The sequence below is a fragment of the Anolis carolinensis genome, chromosome 3 (genome assembly GCF_035594765.1).
Source record: "Anolis carolinensis isolate JA03-04 chromosome 3, rAnoCar3.1.pri, whole genome shotgun sequence".
In the NCBI taxonomy this organism is placed as follows: domain Eukaryota; kingdom Metazoa; phylum Chordata; class Lepidosauria; order Squamata; family Dactyloidae; genus Anolis; species Anolis carolinensis.
Window position 1 is genome coordinate 106496629 of NC_085843.1, and position 5441 is coordinate 106502069.

Below are 5441 nucleotides of genomic sequence, written 5' to 3' on the forward strand. Positions count from 1 at the left end.
CAAACAAGATTTCACATATTAATTCCAAGGCATGAGTCAAACTGGAACCACAGGAAACAAGAATGCAGGATCAAACTCCAAGGTAGTCCAAGGTATAAAGTCAATGCTGTAACACAAAGCAAGAGTCTTGGCTAGAGTAGAAATCCAAATGGCAGTCACTGGAATATTCAACTGGATTCACAGGTAGACACTAGGCTGGGACGTGAAGCAAGATACAAGGCAGCAGGAATACACAGGAACATAGAGCAAAGATCTTCCTCTCTTGGATTAGCAATGTTACCACCCCTGGCTGTGGCAGAGAAAGCAAACCTTTTTAAGGGAAGTTCAAGGTCTTTTTTCCATGAGAAGATTGCTCATTATTTTGCTTGAAAAGCAACCATCTACTTCTTCTCACAAACTAAAATTTTATTTTACTCACTCTTTTTATCTTTTTTCTTTTCCTTCTTTCTCTTCATTACTTCTCGCTATACCCCTGTCACCTTACATCACACACTCTACTTTCTTTCTGAGATCTCTGAACCTTTTTTTAATCTATCCTGAATATTATCAATATTTTAATCTGTAGAAAATTAATAAAGATTATTTATTTTAAAAAGTAGCGTAGACAACTTCTTATGGTAATCATCTTCCTATGTCAGTTTTTTTGGTTCAAAGTGTGACCTAAAAACTTACACTGAGCTCCACCAGATATGAGTGTTTTTCCAGAGTCAAACTAGAATTTACAACTAGAGTTCATTTTCTAAAACCATTTATAAAAAATAGCACTAAACCTCTATCTATGAAACAATATCCTCAGCTTCATTTCTCCACATCCAACAAAATATGTCCTCAGTAGGCATTTTCTAGGTCCACCAGCACGACTCTATGATATTTTGAGGGCAGAAATCCTTCATTTCAAAATAATTTGCTATTATACATAGTTTCATTTATCCATGTGAAGTTCAGGAATGTATCTCCCATAAATATCAAGATTGCACTGTATGTTCTCATCTGCATGTATCACTTTCAAATATATATGTTTTCTCCAGGGCCCCTTTCACACTCCACAATTACAATTGTTATGATTCCACTTTAAATGCCATGGTTCCATCCTATGGGGCTTCAGATCTTTTATTAAGGAAAATGAAAATGTTTAAAGTTGTAAATTCAACTCATTTCTTTGTATTTCAATCTTAGTCTTGTTCTGCAACTGCTTGTGGAAAGTTTTAATAGGGAAACTCAGAACAGAACTGTTTTTCTTGAGCTATCTGTGGCATATTGCAAAATAGGCAAAAAAAATTGCCAGGCATACATAGTCTGAATTTGTTTAGAACTACAGTAACATGATGGTTTTCTTACCCTTTATACTGACAACAGGATCAATAGAATGTCCCACTTAATTAAAAATCACTGTGAATGGAAGTGCATATTTATCACATGTTCTTATCTAATTCATACTTGAAATCTAGCTGTTACAGGAGCAAGCTAAAAGATTCCAGTTGGGCTTGTCATATGGGAGTTTAGGCACAATTTTAAAAGAAAGAACTATTCTATCCATTCCATCGTTGAACTATAGGATTTTCTATCAAATAGCATTTTTGGGTGGCATTAAAAGGTGATTCAACAAATCAATGGGCAGAAAGCTGCTTACTCATAATAGCTACAAGCTGCATACAGGGCAGAGAGAGCATGCTGGGATATAATTTTATATTCATCTATCTAATACCACATCTTCTCCTGACATTGTACCTAAGAGCACTTATGGCAAGATTAAATGCAAGTAAAACTTAAGAGAAATATATATTTTAAAAAAGATAAATTGGTGATACTGTAAAGTAATATTTTAAACTAGTTTAATATAACTACGAAGACAAAAATTCAGTACTCAGACCTCTTTCAAAAACCCATCTGCATCACCAATTAGAAACCCAATGCCTGCTTAAACGAGTAGGTCTCTGCCTGCCAGATAATAGACAATAGAGAACTGAACTGTCTAACATCCCATGGGAATAAATTCCATAACTTTGGAGCAGCCACCAAGTAAGTTGTCTCAAATATCCTTATTAGATGGGACTGTGACAATGACCCCATCTACAATGACCATTTAAGCTTGCTTCAAATTGTGGGGACTAGACTACACGTGACATGATAGCATGCTGCAGGATACTTTAAGAACCTTAAAAAGCCATAAGCAAAGATGGGGAAAGCTCCTAATGTGCATCAGCATACTCTAGGACCCATCTACATTGATCACTTAGACTGATGTAAGTTAAGGTCAGGACTCCAGTGGTCACATACTGTGCAGGAATGCTCTGCAGTAATGCAGGACAAGACCACCTTAATCTGGCCTGTTTTGTGTTACCCAGAGTTGGGGGAAAATTCTGAAATATGCCTCAGAATTAGGACTAATGGAGAGGGTTTGGTCAGTTCTTAACTTTTATCCCATGTTTCCCAGCTTTGGGTAATCTGAGCACAAAATGGCAGTTCCCCAGCGGATGGCCCTGAAGTCAACCAGGGTGACAGAGAGTTTCCTCTTCTCCCTTCTACCCCTCCCCCAATGTCCAATTGCTCTGCCTTACATTAGGGCAAGTAATGGGTCTTGTCTAATAGATGGGGGACATTTAGGCTGGTTGCCCAGCAGCACGCACACACTTCCATCTCTGCAGTGGCTGGGAGTGTTTCTATGGCAACTCTCTTCAGCGCCTAAGAATAAATAAATAAATAAATAAATAAATAAATAAATAATTTATATCCCGCTTTTCTCCCCATTGACGATTCAAAGCGGCTAACAACAATGTATAAAACATACAGGGGATAAAAAGCAGACATAATTAAAAATAACAATTGAAACATAATAAAACAGACCATAATAGAACATGTTACAGGTTAAAATACATTCAACACTTTAGACATAGTTAAAACTAAACAAACATAACCTGAAGCCATTATCTGTCCATTTGCCACTTGTCCATAAAGGTATTGCACAAAAAAGGTTCAGCCCAAATGCTATTATGGCACCTATCACTCTTGTATTATGCTTCATCGAAGGCCTGAAAATTAGTAAGGAGGGGGCCATTCTGGTGTCTTTCAGAAGGGAGTTCCAAAGCCAGGGAGCAACAACCAAAAAGGCCCTCTCTCTTGTTCCCACCAACCATGTTTGTGACAGTGGTGGGACCGAGAGAAGGGCTTCTGTTGATCTCAAGGCTCGTGCAGGTTCATAGAGGGAGATGTGGTATTTTAAGTAGACTTTAGTGGGGAGGTAAAAGTTGCCCCTGAAAAACATACTGGCAAAATTCGATCATGAAGGTGTCCATGGATAACAGCCTCCTCGACGTGGAAAATAGAATAACAGCACTTTCCCATGGCCAAGTCAAGCATAACCTTCAGATGCTGGAGATGAAAATTGGGAAGCCTTGTCTCTATCTATGTAGTATGCACTGTTCTATATACTGTCAGTCTTTGTTGTTAATTGTGTAATGGCAATGAATGTTTGCCATATATGTATTCTGTAATCTGCTCTGAGTCCCCTCAGGGAGATAGAACGGAACATTAAAAAAAGTTTATTTATTTATTTATTTATTTATTTATGTAAGACTCCTCATTAGGCCTGATCAGCATACAACAGTAGTTCTGAAAGTGTGATCCGCAGAGACCTTAGGGCTCTATGAAGCATACTGAGGACTCCACACTTTCTTCCTCCTCCATCCTACTCTCCCTCTCCCTCCAAGGTTTTCCTCCTTTTTCCTGCTCCATCCCTTCCTCCACCTCCCTTGCTCCCAAAAGCTTTTTTTCCTCACTACCCAAACCCTTTCCCCCTCATCTTCCTTGCTTCCTAAACTCTATATCCCTCCCACCACTCAGAGGGTACTTTGTGTTTTTCCTGCATGGCAGAAGGGAGTTGAACAGGATGGCCCCTGGAGTTTCTGCTATTATTATTATTATTATTATTATTATTATTATTATTATTATTATTATTATTTTATTGTATGACACAGCAAACAAGATAGACATGCTGGATTTCATATCACAAAATCACAAGTCGAACACTTCCCAAGTGTCTAGGACTGTGTGATGTATTTTCGGATGATGCACGCAGATCCCAGTAGGGTGGTCTTTTGCAGCTGACGGATTGTAATTTTGTCAATGTCTATTGTTTTCAAATGCCGGCTGAGAACTTTTGGCACGGCACCCAGTGTGTCCATCACCACCGGGACCACCTGCATTGGTTTCTGCCAGAGTCTTTGAAGTTCAGTTTTGAGGTCCTGATAGCAGCTGAGTTTTTCCTGTTGTTTTTCGTCAATGCGACTGTCACTTGGGATGGTGACATCAATGATCCAAACCTTTTTCTTTTCAACAACTGTGATGTCTGGTATATTGTGTTCCAGAACTTTGTCAGTCTGACTTTGGAAGTCCCACAGTACCTTTGCGTGTTCATTTTCCATGATCTTTGCAGGTTTGTGATCCGACCAGTTCTTTAATGCTGGCAGGTGGTACTTGAGGCATAAGATCCAATTAATCATTTGGGCCACATAGTTGTGCCTCTGTTTGTAGTCTGTCTGTGCAATTTTCTTACAGCAGCTGAGGATATGATCAATGGTTTCATCGGTTTCCTTGCAGAGTCTGCATTTTGGGTCATCAGCTGATTTTTCGATCTTGGCCTTAATTGCATTTGTCCTGATGGCTTGCTCCTGGGCTGCAAGGATCAGGCCTTCTGTCTCCTCCTTCAGTGTTCCATTTGTGAGCCAGAGCCAGGTCTTCTCCTTATCAGCTTTTCCTTCAATTTTGTCAAGGAACTTTCCATGCAATGTTTTGTTGTGCCAGCTGTCAGCTCTAGTTTGTAGTGCAGTTTTCTTGTACTGATTTTTTGTCTGCTGTGCTTTGAGGAGTTTCTGATTTTTGACTTCAATCAAAGCAGGTTCTTCACTTTGCTTTACATATTCTGCCAGGGCATGTTCTTCTTCTTTGACTGCTTGTTTTACTTGTAAGAGTCCTCTGCCACCTGATCTTCTAGGCAGATATAGCCGGTCAACATCACTGGGGGGGGGGGGTGCAGAGAATGATGAATGGTCATGAGTTTTCCCCAGATATTTATAGGCCTCTGGCTGGTGATGTAGCGGAACCTTTGTGCTACGGTCCTTGTTGAGCGCAGTGGATGGATTGGAGACGGACAACTGGAATAATTCCAAGAAAGCAGTTTTATTCCGCTAATGGCCACTAGGGTTCCCCCTCGCACAAAATAAGTGCTTTCTCCAGGGAGAACCCCCAGTGGCGGGCTGAGTAAATATTTATACACACTACAGGGTTCGGGTTATGCCCGCCCACAAGCAAATTCATTGGCTTAGAGTTGTGACGCTGCCTGACTTGGACCCAATCAGTGCTGACCAGCGGGCCGGCCGCACTCTTTCTGTGCCGTGCTCACAATCATTCAGAGCGCCTGCGTACGCATGCGCTGTTTGTTTATC